Source organism: Pseudophryne corroboree, chromosome 11, assembly GCF_028390025.1.
Source record: "Pseudophryne corroboree isolate aPseCor3 chromosome 11, aPseCor3.hap2, whole genome shotgun sequence".
In the NCBI taxonomy this organism is placed as follows: Eukaryota; Metazoa; Chordata; class Amphibia; order Anura; family Myobatrachidae; genus Pseudophryne; species Pseudophryne corroboree.
The window spans coordinates 76,697,348-76,717,296 of NC_086454.1; the positions used below are offsets into that span (position 1 = coordinate 76,697,348).

The 19,949-nt window shown below is 45.0% G+C and overlaps 1 long non-coding RNA gene across 1 annotated transcript in view; it reads left to right on the forward strand.

Annotated features, from left to right (window-relative positions):
- LOC134968881 (uncharacterized) overlaps positions 1-19,949 on the forward strand; it is a 66,242-nt gene that overhangs the window by 37,931 nt on the left and 8,362 nt on the right. The window contains exon 2 of the long non-coding RNA XR_010189348.1: positions 11,652-11,728. This is a non-coding gene — a long non-coding RNA (uncharacterized LOC134968881). The remainder of the gene's footprint in view (positions 1-11,651; positions 11,729-19,949) is intronic.

Here is a 19,949-nt window from a genome sequence, read left to right on the forward strand (position 1 = left end):
GGAGGCCCTTGCACAAACTGGCTTTATTCTACCTAAGTTGCCCTCCCACAAGTGTGTACTCCGAAAGAGTGTTTAGTGCCGCCGCTCACCTTGTCAGCAATCGGCGTACGAGGTTACATCCAGAAAATGTGGAGAAGATGATGTTCATTAAAATGAATTATAATCAATTCCTCCGTGGAGACATTGACCAGCAGCAATTGCCTCCACAAAGTACACAGGGAGCTGAGATGGTGGATTCCAGTGGGGACAAATTGATAATCTGTGAGGAGGGGGATGTACACGGTGATATATCGGATTATGATGATGAGGTGGACATCTTGCCTCTGTAGAGCCAGTTTGTGCAGGGAGAGATTAATTGCTTCTTTTTTGGTGGGGGTCCAAACCAACCCGTCATTTCAGTCACAGTCGTGTGGCAGACCCTGTCACTGAAATGATGGGTTGGTTAAAGTGTGCATGTCCTGTTTATACAACATAAGGGTGGGTGGGAGGGCCCAAGGACAATTCCATCTTGCACCTCTTTTTCTTTAATTTTTCTTTGCGTCATGTGCTGTTTGTGGAATGTTTTTTGGAAGGGCCATCCTGCGTGACACTGCAGTGCCACTCCTAGATGGGCCCGGTGTTTGTGTCGGCCACTAGGGTCGCTTATCTTACTCACACAGCTACCTCATTGCGCCTCTTTTTTTCTTTGCGTCATGTGCTGTTTGGGGAGGGTTTTTTGGAAGGGCCATCCTGCGTGACACTGCAGTGCCACTCCTAGATGGGCCCGGTGTTTGTGTCGGCCACTAGGGTCGCTTATCTTACTCACACAGCTACCTCATTGCGCCTCTTTTTTTCTTTGCGTCATGTGCTGTTTGGGGAGGGTTTTTTGGAAGGGCCATCCTGCGTGACACTGCAGTGCCACTCCTAGATGGGCCCGGTGTTTGTGTCGGCCACTAGGGTCGCTTATCTTACTCACACAGCTACCTCATTGCGCCTCTTTTTTTCTTTGCGTCATGTGCTGTTTGGGGAGGGTTTTTTGGAAGGGCCATCCTGCGTGACACTGCAGTGACACTCCTAGATGGGCCCGGTGTTTGTGTCGGCCACTAGGGTCGCTTATCTTACTCACACAGCTACCTCATTGCGCCTCTTTTTTTCTTTGCGTCATGTGCTGTTTGGGGAGGGTTTTTTGGAAGGGCCATCCTGCGTGACACTGCAGTGCCACTCCTAGATGGGCACAGTGTTTGTGTCGGCCACTAGGGTCGCTTATCTTACTCACACAGCTACCTCATTGCGCCTCTTTTTTTCTTTGCGTCATGTGCTGTTTGGGGAGGGTTTTTTGGAAGGGCCATCCTGCGTGACACTGCAGTGACACTCCTAGATGGGCCCGGTGTTTGTGTCGGCCACTAGGGTCGCTTATCTTACTCACACAGCTACCTCATTGCGCCTCTTTTTTTCTTTGCGTCATGTGCTGTTTGGGGAGGGTTTTTTGGAAGGGCCATCCTGCGTGACACTGCAGTGACACTCCTAGATGGGCCCGGTGTTTGTGTCGGCCACTAGGGTCGCTTATCTTACTCACACAGCTACCTCATTGCGCCTCTTTTTTTCTTTGCGTCATGTGCTGTTTGGGGAGGGTTTTTTGGAAGGGCCATCCTGCGTGACACTGCAGTGACACTCCTAGATGGGCCCGGTGTTTGTGTCGGCCACTAGGGTCGCTTATCTTACTCACACAGCTACCTCATTGCGCCTCTTTTTTTCTTTGCGTCATGTGCTGTTTGGGGAGGGTTTTTTGGAAGGGCCATCCTGCGTGACACTGCAGTGCCACTCCTAGATGGGCCCGGTGTTTGTGTCGGCCACTAGGGTCGCTTATCTTACTCACACAGCTACCTCATTGCGCCTCTTTTTTTCTTTGCGTCATGTGCTGTTTGGGGAGGGTTTTTTGGAAGGGCCATCCTGCGTGACACTGCAGTGCCACTCCTAGATGGGCCCGGTGTTTGTGTCGGCCACTAGGGTCGCTTATCTTACTCACACAGCTACCTCATTGCGCCTCTTTTTTTCTTTGCGTCATGTGCTGTTTGGGGAGGGTTTTTTGGAAGGGCCATCCTGCGTGACACTGCAGTGCCACTCCTAGATGGGCACGGTGTTTGTGTCGGCCACTAGGGTCGCTTAGCTTAGTCATCCAGCGACCTAGGTGCAAATTTTAGGACTAAAAATAATATTGTGAGGTGTGAGGTATTCAGAATAGACTGAAAATGAGTGGAAATTATGGTTTTTGAGGTTAATAATACTTTGGGATCAAAATGACCCCCAAATTCTATGATTTAAGCTGTTTTTTAGTGTTTTTTAAAAAAAACACCCGAATCCAAAACACACCCGAATCCGACAAAAAAAATTCGGTGAGGTTTTGCCAAAACGCGGTCGAACCCAAAACACGGCCGCGGAACCGAACCCAAAACCAAAACACAAAACCCGAAAAATTTCAAGTGCACATCTCTAGTATTTTACTCACGGCATTACGAGGTTTTTTCTTCGTTCTGGTGATCGTTGTGTGATTGACAGGAAGTGGGTGTTTCTGGGCGGAAACTGGCCGTTTTATGGGAGTGTGTGAAAATTGAAAAACATTCCGAGTTGTTCGTTCGCAAGCTGCTTTTAGCAGCATTGCACACGCTAAGCCGCCGCCTACTGGGAGTGAATCTTAGCTTAGCAAAATTGCGAACGAAAGATTCTCAAAATTGCGAATAGAAATTTCTAAGCAGTTTCTGAGTAGCTCGACACTTACTCTGCCACTGCGATCAGTTCAGTCAGTTTCGTTCCTGGTTTGACGTCAAAAACACACCCAGCGTTCGCCCAGACACTCCCCCGTTTCTCCAGCCACTCCCGCGTTTTTCCCAGAAACGGCAGCGTTTTTTCACACACACCCATAAAACGGCCAGTTTCCGCCCAGAAACACCCACTTCCTGTCAATCACACAACGATCACCAGAACGAAGAAAAAACCTTGTAATGTCGTGAGTAAAATACCAAACTTCTTAGCAAATTTACTTGGCGCAGCCGCAGTGTGAACAATGCGCATGCGCAGTTTGAGGAAAAGCGCTGCGATGCAATGAAAAAGAACGAGCGAACAACTCGGAATGAGGGCCATGGTTTTGCCCAACTGCTACAAAATTTCCTGCTGCGATCAACTTGGAATTACCCTCGTAATGCAGTGCGAGACGGCCGGAGCTCCAAGATTCCGGCTGAACTCGTACTTTTTTTAAAGCGACAATCATTTACAAGGCAAAACCAACCTGGTTTTGCCTTGCAAATGATTGCCGCTTTAAAAAAAAAAAACTACAACGTACGAGTTGTGCCGGAATCTCGGAGCTCCAGCCGTCTCGCACTGCATTACATACAGCCCTACATTTTTTTATTTTTTTAAATCATCTTTTGAGCCTGAGAACTGGGAATGCCCCTCTGTGTGCTGGAATTCCACTCCTTGCAACTCATACCCCTTTCACATCGCACTAAAAACCCGGTATCGACACGGCATATTGCCGTGTCGAAACGGGTCCGTGTGCGATGTGAAAGGTCCTTTGGTGAATTAGCAGGTCGCCTGACCCGGTAATTCAACCCGGTAAAAAAGAAGGGTTATTACCGGGTTGATTACCGGGTCAGGCGCAGTGTGAATGGGAGCCGTTCCGATGCGACACGGCTCCCATTCACAGCATAGGCAGAGGCAGCGCAGGAGATGAGCTCATCTCCCGGCGCCGCCTCCACCCCCGCCCCTGCTGCTGCTGCGCCCTCCGCTGCCATGGCAACCGACCCGGTATATTGCCGGGTCTGAAAGCCAGCAACGGAGCGCAAATGCCGGATCCCACCCGGTAAGTACACGTTTCTCTTACCGGGTAGGATCCGGCATTTGCGATCTGAATGCAGCATTAGTGGATTATCTGGTCATGTAACCAGAATAAGGTTTTTGCAGAATTCAGTCTGCTGCTGTATTTTGCTCTTCCCATCAGAAGGGATTTTGCACACATGCCACACACAGATCTTATCAAACGAACGGTCGTATTACATGATAACTTTTCCTGCAGATTATTCCTCCAGCAACAACAACAGAAAATATGAACAGGGGTTTTAGGTTCCATAATTTAAAATGTGGTCTTGGTGAAATGAATCTCCTTACACTCAGACACGTTATTGCTATGACAGCTGGGAGGAAAGCAGTGCTTGATAGAAGTATACCGTCGTTTTATAGTACATATCATACTAATGATCAAACAGCATCTGAAAACCGCACAGATCCAATGTAGAACTTTTCAGGCTATATTTGTGTTAGTAGGAAGATAACAATGGATCACCCTTAGGGGTGTATTTTTCATATTTTCAGGTGTTTTGAGCATTACCTGCAAATAATTATCCCCCCGAATCAGAGATATATTAAGAGAGAAGAGGGTCCATGTGTGATCTCTGTCTGCGCCCTCTACTCTTTAGCCGGCAGCGCAGTAGACTCTGGGGGATATATAATTAGCGGCGGTAATTTACCGGGGCTAATTGTCCAGCCAGGGCTATCCTATTAGCTCCGATAGGCCAGCACGAGCGGTGGCTTATCGGGGGTTACCTGATGCAGCACCGGCTGCCGGCTGCTGACAGCGCTGCTCCTCCGGCTCCCCTCGATTACATGGCCGCTCCCCCGTCATGTGACTGCTGCTGGGGGCGTGGAGAGGGGGGGATGCGGGTCACGGTTCTTCCCAGGCTTCCCCACCGGGGGTCAACACACCAAGTGGCAGCTTCCGGCCCGCGGCGCCATGCCTGCAGTCCCAGCCTGCTACTACTGCAGCGGGCATGGGACACTGCAGGTTGTCCGCGGCCATCTGGGATTTTGTTTCGCCTGCCTCAGACAGGCGAAACTAAATCCCCAGAAACAGCCCAGTTTTTGTGCAAAAACGGGGCGGTTTCTACCAAAAACACACTGGTTTCACTGAACCTGTGTGTTTTTGAGAGAAAGGGCATTTTTTTTTTACAGGCGATCAATCAGGATAGCCTGTAAAAAAAGCAAAACGGTGAAACAGAGAAAAATCAAGAAAAACATACGTTTTCCGCACCCGATGTTTTACCAGGGCTAATAGGATATCCACCTCTGAGCACTAGGGGTACCAGGGACTGCTGTGCATGTGCAGTGGCCATTTTCCCAGTGATTTTCCTACTGCACATGCGCAAAAAGCTGGGAAAATGGCCCCAACGGCATTTACCCAGTGGCTTGACAGTGCTGCTGCTGGTGACATGGGAGTCTGGAGAGGTAAGTATTGAAAAAAATGTGTGCAGGGTGTGCGGTGTGGGTCCCCCAGGACTCAGAGGCCCAGTACACACTGCACCCATTATAGATATGCCACTGCCCCGAATATATGTAGGAATGTATTCGGAAATATCAGCACTAATTGAATAGACCCCTATTTGATAAATAGACAAAACTTAAACTATGTAACAGCAGCTTTATGATGCAAGACAATGCACTGTCACTCTCTTTATGAGATACCCTGTTAGCATGAATGGCCGGCAAAGTGAGCAAAACTATAAGTCGACCAGTCTAAAAAAGTGAATCTACTGTCATAAAACTAAAACCCCCAGTTCATATTATGCCACATTACAGTACTTGTAGTTCATATTATGTAACATCCCAGTGTACACATTATGCTATATTGTAGTGGCTTCTGATTCATTAACACTCCTTTCCCTCTCTCTGATCACAACCTTATCACCTTCTCAATCTCTTCCATGACTCCAAACTCTATGACACTGAAATCAAACAAGCCTCACCTAGCCCACAGAAATCCCAACACTATTCATTTTCAACAACTTTACATCTCTCTGCAACAACTTCTCTCACCAATTTCTACATTTACCTCTCCAGAGACTGCTGTATCCTACCTGAACCAGACTCTAGAGAGAGACCTTGATGAAGTTGTTCTGGCTACCTACCACATTCCACGTAGACTTAGGTGCCAACCCAGCACTCTATATCAACAGGACACCTACAAAAACTGACAAGTAAATTGGAACATCAGTGGCATAAATCTCAGAATCCATGTGACTTACTCACATATACGGCCACCTACCACTCCTATTGAAATGCCCTGGACACTGTCCTCATGCCACCAACCCCAATCAACCTTTTAATACATTTAAATCACTTCTTTACCCTCCCTAACCTCCCCCCCCCCCCCCCCCTTCACTATCAACTACGAGTGCACAAGAACTTACTTCCTACTTCAAGGACAAGATTGACTAAATCCAAGATGAAATGGTATGCTCTCCCTTAGCCAGTTACCTGCTCAATTCCTACCTAAACCCTCTGGCACATTCTCTTCATTTGATCCCACGAGTGAAGATGAAGTATCAGCACTTTTCTCATCCTCCTACTCCACTACCTCCCCTCTTGATCCTATACCCTCACAAATAAGTAAAGCTCTGTCTCTGGTGCTCATCCCTACCTTAACTAAAATCTGTAATCTCTCTCTCTCTACTGGTATCGTTCCTTTTCTGTTCAAGCATGCAGTGATTACTTCCATTCTGTAAAAAAAAAAATACAATTCTGACCCTAACTCTCTCTCTAACTACCGTCCCATCTCTCAGCTCCCATGCCCATCCAAGCTACTTGAGATACATGCCTGCACTCGCCTCACACGCTTTCTTAACTTCTACAACTTATTGGACCAACTTCAGTCAGGCTTTCTTTCCCAACACTTCACAGAGACAGCAGTGACTAAAGTAGTGAATGATCTGGTCACTGCTAGATCGAAAGGCCATTACTCACTTCTTATTCTCCTTGATCTCTCTGCTGCTTTTGACACTGCTGACCACTCTCTTCTCATACAAACACTACAATCCCTATGTCTTCAGGACACAGCCCTTTCTTTGTTCTCGTCCTATCTATCTAATTTGCTCCTTCAGTATTCGCTTCTCTGATTCCACCTCCTCTTTGCTACCTCTATCAGTCAGAATACCACAAGGCTCAGTCATAGGTCCTCTGCTTTTCTCAATCTATACCTCATCTCTAGGTAAACTAATCAGCTCCTTCAGATTTCAGTATCATTTGTACGCTGATGATACTAAAATCTACCGATCCTCCCCAGATTTATCACCATCTGTATTGGTTGGTGTTACTGAATGCCTGTCTGCCATTTTATCTTAGATGTCATCTCACCACTTCAAACTGAACATTTCCAAAATAGAATTAATTATTTCTATCACTGTTGACAACTCAACTATTTACCCTACCCCACAAGCTCGCTGCATAGGTGTCATCCTTGACTCGGAACTGTCCTTTGCTCCACACATTCAATCTGTTTCAAAATCATGTTACATGCATCTAAAAAACAAATCCAAAATACCCTATCTTACACAAGACACTGCAGCTCAAGGCTAATCTTCCTTGCTAGACGTTCGTCTGCTGATCCTCTCTGTCAGTCCCGCCATTGGTTTCCCATATTATACCGTATTTAATATAAAATATGTCTACTCACATATAAAGCTATTAACCAAACTACACCAACATATATCTCTTTGCTTATCTCAAAGTATCTCCCAACTCGACCTCTTTGCTCTTCACAAGGGGGGAGATGTACTAAGCCTGAAAAGTGATAAATATCACTGTGATAAAGTACCAGCCAATCAGCTCCTAATTGCCATTTCAAGGGCTGTGTTTGAAAAATGACAGTTAGGAGCCAATTGGCTGGTACTTTATCTCTGTGATATTTATCACTTTTCAGGCTTAGTACATCTGGCCCATAATCTGCATTTATCATCTGCAAGGATTACTCGCTCCCATTCAAAATTGCAGGACTTTCTTCGGGGCAGCACCCACCCTTTACAATGCCTTCTCATGCATGATAAGGCTCACCTCTAGCCTCCAAACTTTCAAGCGTTCCCTAAAAACTCACCTCTTCAGGCAAGCCTATCACATTCCTGAACTGCCCACATGACCTTCAGAGGCGTTCATATCTAATTACATCCCATGAGGACTATCTTTGCAATCTGGTGGGACTGCTATACTATAGATAGTGCCTATCCTTGTGTATCCTTCCTATTTCCCTATAGATTGTAAGTTTGCGAGCAGGGCCTTGCTACCTCTATGTCTGTCTGTTATTACCCAGTTTGTCGTATCACTGTTGTTTCCAATTGTAAAGCACAACAGAATATTCTGCGCTATATAAGGAACTGTAAATAAATAATAAATCATATTATGCAACCGTTTCCCCAATAGCTCATCCCTGCAGCCACCCCATTTAGAAAATGTATTACATGATATATCCATGTAATGAGATGACTGTCTCTATCTGCTGGATGAGTGTGGCCTTAAGTCTGTGGTACAGAAATCACAGCATCCACACCAAGTCCACCATATTGCTACTTGGTGAGTAATCCATGACTGGGGTGTATTCCCTCCATAGTATTGCTCCACAATGGCAGATGGCATCACGTGTGCCACATTATGCATGCCCATTCAACAGTTTAGGGGGAAGGGCAGTAACATTCTAGGAACTTGGTAGGCAAATATGAGCTGGGTGCAGGAGAGGGGAGTTCTGGAGGCTGGTAAAAGTGGCAGCAGCCTCTGTACCCATTATAGTTAAGCTTTTGGGTTTAAGGAGTCTCCCTGCAAGCTTCTTCACTAGATGATCCAAAGTTGTGTCCACCATATCTGTCTGTATTATTTTGGTGTCTCTATATTTACTTAAGCCTGGGGATACTCAATGATGCATTCCATGGTCTTAGAAGAAGCCCTGGACTCTAGTGTTTAATTGAGAATATTGCATGTAGCCCTCAAAATTGAGAATACAAATATAAGACATTGGTGCTTACAATGATGATGCATTTAATTAAAATAATGTGTTTCACCCAACAAACCATTGAATATATACATAGGCAGGGGGGTGGGGTAGGACAGGACAAACATCAGTCAGGACAAGAGGCGAAGCAGACTGAGGTCCCTTTTCTAGTTTATATATCTCATACATTTTATATATATATATATATATATATACACACATACATTTTATATTATATATATATATATATATATATATATATATACATACATACAACCACAGAGATATATAGACAGATGGATAGATACCGTAGATAGTTAGATAAAGCATTTTGTTTAATTCTTAAAAGTAATTGCCCAAACTGACCTAGTTCTAATTATAAAAGGAGTAAAGATCCTTTTAGCTTGCTTTTTTTAGCAAGAAAATGTGGTTGTTATTATTATTATTATTATTATTATTATCCTTTATATATATGGTGCCACAAGGGTTCCGCGGCGCCCAATTACAGAGTACATAAACAAATAATCAAAACAGTAAAACAGCAACTTACAGTTGAAGACAATATAGGACAATACATGGTAAATAAACATAGCTACATCAGCAGATCACACTGGAATAAGTATCAGGTGGCAGAAGACTGCTGGAGTTGATGCAGTTGAAGATTATTAAAGTAAGAAAGGATAAGCACATGAGGGAAGAGAGTCCTACTCGTGAGAGCTTACATTCTAAAGGGGAGTAGTAGACAGAGAGGGGCGACACAGACGGGGTACATAGAGAGCGTGGAACAGAGGGTTAGGATGAGATTTGGCTGGGTTTGGTGAAGAAGTGGGTCTTGAGAGCCCATTTGAAGTTTTGTAGAGAGGTGGAGAGTCTGAGGGGGAGAGGTAGAGAATTCCAGAGAATTGGAGCAGCACGTTTGTTACTTAATAATTTTTTTTAAGCAGAAACAGTTGAGAAATAGTTAGATCTTTGCTGTTTTGTTGCATACAGTGTAAAAGTGTCAGTCACATAGCTTACAGGGTTATTTAATTTGCTGGCTGTCAGGATACCGACGCCAGAATCCTGACAGCTGGCAATGCTGCCTGGTGGAATACCATCACTACAAGACTATTCCCTCTCGTGGGTGTCTACAACACCCATAGAGTGGGAATAGATCCTGTGGCGAACGCAGTGAGCCACCAAGCCTGCAGTGAGCCCACAAGGGGAATCTTTGCACTCGCCCCGATGCCGGCATACTGGCGGCCGGGATGCCGCTATCATAATTTTTTATGCTGCTTTTTGGCTTTCTTTTTAAATAGACCCTTAGTCACCAGAAATCCAGAAAGTTTCATTTATTTTTATCTTAATAGATCCAAATTAAACAGGATTAGACAATAGGATACATCACAAATTGCATATATGGCACAATATACACCAGCTCTAACTAGAATACCAGTAACACAATGTACACCAGCTCTAACCAAAACATCAATAACACAATGTGCACCAACTCTAACCAAATCAATAACACAATGTACACCCGCTCTAACCAAAACATCAATACTACAATGTACACCAACTCTAACCAAAACATCATTAACACAATGTACACCAGCTCTAACCAAAACATCAATACTACAATGTACACCAGCTGTAACCAAAACATCAATAACACAAGGTACACCACCTCTAACCAAAACATCAATACTACAATGTACACCAACTCTAACCAAAACATCAATAACACAATGTACACCAGCTCTAACCAAAACATCAATACTACAATGTACACCAGCTCTAACCAAAACATCAATGACACAATGTACACCAGCTTTAACCAAAACATCAATACTACAATGTGCACCAACTCTAACCAAAACTTTTTTTAACACAATGTGCACCAGCTCTAAGCAAAAAATTCATAGCACAATGTACATCAGCTCTAACCAAAACATCAACATAGTGTACACCAGCTCTAACCAAAACATCAATAACGCAATGTACACCAGCTCTAACCAAAACATCAATAACACTATGTACACCAGCTCTAACCAAAACATCAGTAGCACAATCTGCACCGGCTGTAAGCAAAACATCAACAACACAATCTGCAACGGCTCTAAGCAAAACATTCATAGCACAATGTACACCAGCTCTAGCCAAAGAATTAATAACACAGTGTACATCAGCTCTAACCAAAACATCAATAACACAGTGTACACCAGCTCTAACCAAAACATGAATAACACACTGTAGATCAGCTCTAACCAAAATATCAATAACACAATGTGCACCAGCTATAACCAAATCATCAATGACATAATGAACACCAGGTCCGTCTGACCAAAATATCAATAACACAATGTATACCAACTTTAATCAAAACATTAATAACACAATGCACACCAGCTCTGACCAAAACATCAGTCTGACCCAGCTTCATGATTACATCAATAACTGTGACTGCTAATGAACAAGTTATTTTGTATCCTTGAGGTGAGAACATTCCCCACAAACTTACAAACTACAGGTAAGTACCTGCAATTTTTTCAGGTACGTAACAGAAACCTGCAAACCACAAGCTGGAAAGAATATAACACATAACATTTATACTATAAAATGTTTCAACATTTTGCAAAGACCCCCTGTCCTCAATGTAGATGATAAATGATGTAATCATACGTTACCATAAGCTTCCACTTCTGGTATCCTCCTTAATTCAGCGTACAGTACTTGGCATTAAGCTCTTTGGAACCGTTTGCAAGATGTTTGTTGTTTTCTAACTCTTTCTATCACGTTACTACAATGTACTTTAGCCAGCCATTGTGCTAAAATAAACTACAAGACAAATTACCCTGTTAGCACCTAACTACTCTGTGTCTGTTTGCTAAAGGTGGATAATGAAGTGAGCCGTGAATTGCTAATTACCTCCAGGGCAGGACTGTCAGACAGAGACTGTACATGTGGAAGGTTTGTGCATTTTGTTATTGGCTACAGACTCCTTGTCATTACAGTTATTATAATGTTACACTCTTATAGTATTTAACAGCTTGATGACCAGGAGCATTTTATATGCTGATAATCAGGCCACATTTCCATTTTTCTATGTTTGCCACTTTTAACTGCTTTGTGTATAACCTTACTAAATTGCTTATTTTTTTTTTAAAGGCTACATTAGGCTTTCTTTTAATAACTCAATATATATATATATATATATATATATATATATTGTATAAGCATCACAGAAGCCAAGCACATACATTTAAATACGTACTGTATATAGTTTCCAAATTATTGGACACTACAGTACATATTATATTAGGTATGATGCAGGGGCATAGCCAGAACTTTGTGGGCCCCATAGCAGCATTTTAAAGGGGCCCCCGTCCCAATACTTCTAGAGAGACACTTCTCTGCAGCAGTTGTTCATGTTATTCCCTATAATAGTGCCCTAGCTAATTTTCTGATCAATAGTAGAGCCTTATTTAATGTTATGCCCCATAGTAGTGCCCTAGTTTCTTTTATGAATCGTAGTAGTGCTTAAGTTCACCCTATGTCACATTTCAGAGCTGCCAGTACACATTATGCCGCACAGTACCCCCAATTCACATTACGATATATAGTGCTCCCCGTTCATATTGTGCCTCATTACAGTGCCCCGGTTCATATTATATAACATTAAAATGCCCTCCAGTTCATTTTATACCACACTACAATGAGCAGGTCCAAGGGCATACCTAGATATATTGCAGGCCCCAAGGGAAAAGTTTGAAAGGAACCCTATATACCACCCAATGGCGAAACATTTATATAATACATAAAACTTTGACAGGGAAGGTGGGCCCCTTCTAAGCTCTGGGCCCCATAGCAGCTGCACTGCCTGCACCTATGGTAGCTACGCCCTTGGTATGATGGATATCTGGGAGGGGAATAGGGTGTGAGAATCAAGAAGTGAGAGATCATCGGCGAGATGTAATGGAGTCCGAGATAACTGTAGGTGTGGGATGCCGGATGATCTCTCACTTTTTTTTAAAGGGGTAAACACTTACAAGGCAAAATCAAGTGATTGCCTGTAAAAAAAAATGTCCAAGATCGTCCGACTTCCCACACATCCGGCGATTGGGAAACCTCCTGTTGTTTTTTAAAGTGGCAATCTTTTACATGGCAAAATCAACCTGGTTTTGCCACATAAATGATTGCCACTTTAAAAAATAAAAAAAAGGGAAAATTCTCACAAAATCTCTCACTTCTTGATTCTCACACCCTATTACGTTCCACCCTAGGGGTTTATTTACAAAGCGTCGGGTGCTTCTTATTGTGTATTTGCTTAATATTTAAAAGCGAAATACTGTTACCAGGAAGACACAGCTAGTAAAAGAATTTCCCTTTTAAATATCAGACATTAACACGATCAGGGCCATGATGTAGTGAAGTCTGTGAGGGATGCCGGCTGGCCGCAGACTTTTTTTAAAGGGGTAATCAAGTACGAGGCCCCTTTAAAGAAAACGTCCGCATGGCCGCCAACCTTAGACTTTATTACACCTCAGCCCAGGAGTGGATTCGCAAAAATAGACTTCTAAGGGTGTTAAAAAATGACTTTTTTTAAATTCTTTTTTTCTTTATATATTTTCTTTTCTTTTTCTTCCTTTCTCTTTAGCCAACTATTTATTCTCCATTGTCCTTTTACTGGCAGCACTGATAGATTTAGTGCAAAGTGAATGTGACAGCAGCTGACTTACCAGCCACTGCTAGTCCAGTATACAATCTCCCCAGCATGGCAGTGTTGTCAGGTAGGGGAGATGGGAGATACTGTAGAACTTATTGCAGTTCCATGGGGTCACTTTCATAGCAAAATCCCTGTTGATGTTACTGTTGTGACCTCACAGGAATTCCTGTCATAAGCAGGGAATGCCACGCTGTCCTCTGACCTGCCTAAGCTGTCATTTACATGGCCAAAAAAAATGTGTATACTGTACGTGTATGCCATTTACTGTAATAAATTCTCTAAAGCTGAGTACACACTGGGGGGTCATTCCGAGTTGTTCGCTTGCTAGCTACTTTTAGCAGCCGTGCAAACGCATAGTCGCCACCCACGGGGGAGTGTATTTTCGCTTTGCAAGTGTGCGAACGCCTTTGCAGCCGAGTGCAGCAAAAACATTTTGTGCAGTTTCTGAGTAGCTCTGGACTTACTCAGCCCTTGCGATCACTTCAGTCTTTTTGGTGCCGGAATTTACGTCAGACACCCGCCCAGCAACCGCCTGGACACGCCTGCGTTTTCCCAAACACTCCCAGAGATGGTTAGTTGACACCCATAAATGCCCTCTTTCTGTCAATAACCTTGCGCTCGACTTTGCGAATGGAATCTTCGCTAAACCCATCGCCCAGCTCCGATCCTCTTTGTATCCGTATGACGTGCCTGCGCATTGCGGTGAATATGCATGCGCAGTTTTGTTATTTTTTTGCCTGATCGCTGCGCTGTGAAAATCGGCAGTGAGCGATCAACTCGGAATGACCCCCATTATACAGTATATATTGTGCAATCTTGGTACTTTCGACCAATCTGTATGATCATCATATAGTGCATACACCCAATCTGTAATTTTCACCCGTTATTCATTGCATCATTCCATTGGCGTCGAATGTAACGATTCCACAGATGACGCTGTGTTGTTACGTGAGGCAGGTAACGATACAGGGCCTGATTCAGATGTGGCGCTGCTTACATGGAGGCAGCAGCGATAGTACTAATATAGTAATGCCGCAGGATGCATCATGCCTCCTGCTGCATTAGTGATCCGGGCTGCGTCCTAGGACAAAACATTGGAGCACCAGCAACACCGTCTTCCAGATATGTGACCTATGGGGTCGCACAAGTCAGCCTCCACAGATCCAACGACACCATAGATCTTCCTAAGGAGATCCTGGCCTTGTTAATCCCCCAAAATGGCGGCGACAAGCCTCTATTTTGGGAAACCTCTCCCCACCGCCCTTTCCCCGCCACCAAATGGCAGACTGTCAATCACTGACAGTCTGCTGCCTATCTGCATCCAACATCGCAAATCCGTACTGCACATGCGCAGTACGCATCCGGAGCATGCACGAAGTACCTAACACTGGTACTTTGCAGCATGAGCCGGAGGTACACCGGGACCTTAATCACGGGCACTGATGTTCAGGTGTGCACCTGTGTCACCCTGGAGAATGGTGTATGTGCCCCTTTAAAGTTGCTTACAGGTCTGCAGCAGCAGAAGGGGAAAGCGCCGGCACAGCAAGAGTTAAGCAAGGACCCTGGTCCGATCACATGGTCTGGATGCGGACAGCTAATTGGGCAGAGCAGCCTGGGAACAGAGAAGCCTTGTGGGAAGAAGAAGGAGGAGTCGTTTGTGGAGACTGGAGGTGCTGGATGCATGGTGAGCGGGGAGAAGAGCAGGAGCTGAGAACGGATGCCAACCGCAGGGTCACGCTGGGCGGTGAGAGCAGCACTGCAAATTAGAAGCAGTGGGGTGATACCTGATTGCCAAGTGCCAGGTGAGTGAACGTGAGATGTCGCAGCCGGAGACCAGACACCGCCAGACCTAGTAAGAGGTGCTTACACTGCAGCCATCTTGTAACAGTGAGGAACTGTTGAAAACTGGTCCAGCAAGTGACTACCTCCATATTAACGGTCTGAATAAGTACATTAAAACTGACTGATTTGAGTCACGGGCAGACCTAACACCCAGCTTTAGTATCCATTGCCATCCGTGGTGCAGTGTTAAAAGTGCGCAGACAGCACAGCGCCATATCCACAAGCTAAACCTTGTCAAAGGGCCAGTAAAGACAGTCATCCCCCCTGCATTGACACTGTTGGGATATTAAAGACTGAGCTATTGTGCAAGTGCAAGTTAGATATTTAATCTGCAAGTACAAGTACATTCCATTACCTGAGAGAGACTATCTAACCAAGAGACCCTCATTGTCAACTGAGTTTTATTTTTAAAGATACACTACCATCCCTTCATTAGCTACACCCTCTTTGGATAGAACTGAAATACATTGTCATTATTACAACCCGGGATTCTTATAACATCTGTATACCAATTTCCCCATTGAGACACTGTGACACTATAGAATTCTACCAGAGCTCCAACATTAATTGCCAGTGAAGATAATTATACCTTGGCTAGGGAAAGCTAGAACGTAAGTAATCATTATTGTTGAATGTGTTTTTTATCACTCTCTTCGTGAACACATTATAGACAATGATTCCAATTATACTATGCTAATATCTGTGATTGCAATTATAATATGCTAATAGCTGTGATTCAGTTAATTGTCTTTTGCATTTTGAATGATCCTTTGTGGTGTGAACTGTAGCCAGTTGTCTTCTCTTTATTCTTCTTTGATGCTCAATTCTTCTAGTGATCATTTCAATTTAATGCCAATTAACCAATCATCATCTTCAATCATCATTGCGGCTCAATAAAAAGACATCCTCTTGGAATTGTTGACTCACTCCTGTTTCATATTAATCTATCCTACCTCTCCAAACACTGTACTACAGGACAAGGTACGGGGAGAAACATTTCATGGGAAAGGTCCGTCACATAGCCACATAGTTATCTCTCTCAACCACTTAAGACGCACCTGCCAACCCTGGAGTGTTACATACTCAGCTTTACAGTACACATGTGTTGCATAATATAATGTTATGCAAAAGTTCCATTTCGAAACAGTCACTACTTTTTAGGCCAGAAGTTTAATTATTTGCTAAAACATAAAATATGTGTAAATAAAATGTAGGCAATATAGCAGCACATCACTTCTTATGAGCAACTGTATGAGGAAACAATGCTGGGAGTTTTAGCACAACCTGAAATAGATTGTACTGAGCTACTAGTTAACCACAAAACAATGAAAAGGGATATCTGAGTGCAAATTATCTTTATTGGTATCCGCAAACACAGTAAAACATGTATAGGGACAGAAATGGAAAGCAGTTATTTTCCCGGCTGTCGGGATCCCGGCGGTCAGGACACCGATGCCAGAATCCCGACAGCCAAGGGAATCCCAGCGATAGGAATCCCAACCGTGGCCCGGAATCCCCACTCGGTGGGCTGTCCACGCCATCCCCCAAGGGGGAATAAATTAGGGCTAAAGCATGGCGAGCACAGCGTTCCTGCGAGGGGACGCGTTGCGTTCGCCGCTGGGATCCCATAATAAATCCATAGAAATACCAGCTGAGAAACATACAATACAAAGGCTTCAGCAAAACAAATCAGTTACCTACAAGATTAATAACATAGATGCAGGACAACAGCCTATCCAGTGGAAAAGCTTATTTTGTCATTCACAAATATATAAATGTACCCAGTTCATCACAGAGCTTAGAGTGTATTATATACACAGGTAAATCGTACCTGGTATCAGTAGTGTTGTTGCTCCTGGTGAATTGATAGGCTACATTTTCATCCCTGTGTCTGCAATGCTTCATGGTTCAGTGACGTCACTAGTTCCCAGAAAGATGATAGGCTTTAGGGTCATGGTCCCTGCATCTGGCTAGCGGGATGCCCAAAGTGTTCTTTGGACGCTCGAGACATGCACACTGCAGCCTGTACAGACCTGCTGCTGCAAAGAGTACAGCTGCTATGGGGCCCAGAGCTGAGAGGAGCCACCTTCCCTGTCACAGGTACATGTGTTATATACAGGGTGTAACTACCATAGGTGCAGAGAGTGCAGCTGCTTTGGGGCCCAGAGCTGAGAGAGGCCACCTTCCCTGTCACAGTTACATGTGTTATATACAGAGGTGTAGCTACCATAGGTGCAGGAAGTGCAACCACTTTGGGGCCTAGAGCTGAGAGGGGCCCACCTTCCCTGTCAAAGCTACATGTGTCATATACATTTCTCTGACGTCCTAAGTGGATGCTGGGGACTCCGTAAGGACCATGGGGAATAGCGGCTCCGCAGGAGACAGGGCACAAAAGTAAAAGCTTTAGGATCAGGTGGTGTGCACTGGCTCCTCCCCCTATGACCCTCCTCCAAGCCTCAGTTAGGTTTTTGTGCCCGGCTGAGAAGGGTGCAATCTAGGTGGCTCTCCTAAAGAGCTGCTTAGAGTAAAAGTTTTGTTAGGTTTTTTTATTTTCAGTGAGTCCTGCTGGCAACAGGCTCACTGCAACGTGGGACTTAGGGGAGAAGAAGTGAACTCACCTGCGTGCAGGATGGATTGGCTTCTTAGGCTACTGGACACTAGCTCCAGAGGGACGATCACAGGTACAGCCTGGATGGGTCACCGGAGCCGCGCCGCCGACCCCCTTGCAGATGCTGAAGAGAGAAGAGGTCCAGAAATCGGCGGCTGAAGACTTCCCAGTCTTCTTAAGGTAGCGCACAGCACGGCAGCTGTGCGCCATTGCTCTCAGCACACTTCACACCAACGGTCACTGAGGGTGCAGGGCGCTGGGGGGGGGGCGCCCTGGGCAGCAATGAAAGTACCTATGCTGGCTAAAAATACATCACATATAGCCCCTGAGGCTATATGGATGTATTTAACCCCTGCCAGGTTGTCAGAAAAACCGGGAGAAGAGCCCGCCGGAAAGTGGGCGGGGCCTATTCTCCTCAGCACACAGCGCCATTTTCCTACACAGCTCCGCTGCTAGGAAGGCTCCCAGGCTCTCCCCTGCACTGCACTACAGAAACAGGGTTAAAACAGAGAGGGGGGGCATTTTGTGTGGCGATATTATAATATATTAAGATGCTATACGGGAAAACACTTATTATAAGGTTGTCCCTGTATAATTATAGCGTTTTGGTGTGTGCTGGCAAACTCTCCCTCTGTCTCCCCAAAGGGCTAGTGGGGTCCTGTCCTCTATCAGAGCATTCCCTGTGTGTGTGCTGTGTGTCAGTACGTGTGTGTCGACATGTATGAGGACGATGTTGGTGTGGAGGCGGAGAAATTGCCTGTAATGGTGATGTCACCCCCTAGGGAGTCGACACCGGAATGGATGGCTTATTTATGGAAATACGTGATAATGTCAACACGCTGCACGGTCGGTTGACGACATGAGACGGCCGGCAAACCAATTAGTACCTGTCCAGGCGTCTCAAACACCGTCAGGGGCTTTAAAACGCCCATTACCTCAGTCGGTCGACACAGACACAGACACGGACACTGACTCCAGTGTCGACGGTGAAGAAACAGACGTATTTTCCAGTAGGGCCACACGTTACATGATAAGGGCAATGAAGGAGGTGTTACATATTTCTGATACTACAAGTACCACAAAAAAGGGTATTATGTGGGGTGTGAAAAAACTACCTGTAGTTTTTCCTGAATCAGATGAATTAAAAATTGCTAATATCTAAGAAATTATTGGCGTTATACCCTTTCCCGCCAGAAGTTAGGGCGCGTTGGGAAACACCCCCTAGGGTGGATAAGGCATTCACACGCTTATCAAAACAAGTGGCGTTACCGTCTCCAGATACGGCCGCCCTCAAGGAACCAGCTGATAGGAGGCTGGAAAATATCCTAAAAAGTATATACACACATACTGGTGTTATACTGCGACCAGCGATCGCCTCAGCCTGGATGTGCAGTGCTGGGGTGGCTTAGTCGGTTTCCCTGACTGAAAATATTGATACCCTTGACAGGGACAGTATTTTATTGACTATAGAGCATTTAAAGGATGCATTTCTATATATGCGAGATGCACAGAGGGATATTTGCACTCTGGCATCAAGAGTAAGTGCGATGTCCATTTCTGCCACAAGATGTTTATGGACACGACAGTGGTCAGGTGATGCGGATTCCAAACGGCACATGGAAGTATTGCCGTATAAAGGGGAGGAGTTATTTGGGGTAGGTCTATCGGACCTGGTGGCCACGGCAACAGCTGGAAAATCCACCTTTTTACCCCAAGTCACCTCTCAGCAGAAAAAGACACCGTCTTTTCAGCCTCAGTCCTTTCGTCCCCATAAGGGCAAGCGGGCAAAAGGCCAGTCATATCTGCCCAGGGGTAGAGGAAAGGAAAAAAGACTGCAGCAGGCAGCCCCTTCCCAGGAACAGAAGCCCTCCACCGCTTCTGCCAAGTCCTCAGCATGACGCTGGGGCCTTACAAGCGGACTCAGGTGCGGTGGGGGGTCGTCTCAAGAGTTTCAGCGCGCAGTGGGCTCACTCGCAAGTGGACCCCTGGATCCTACAGGTAGTATCTCAGGGGTA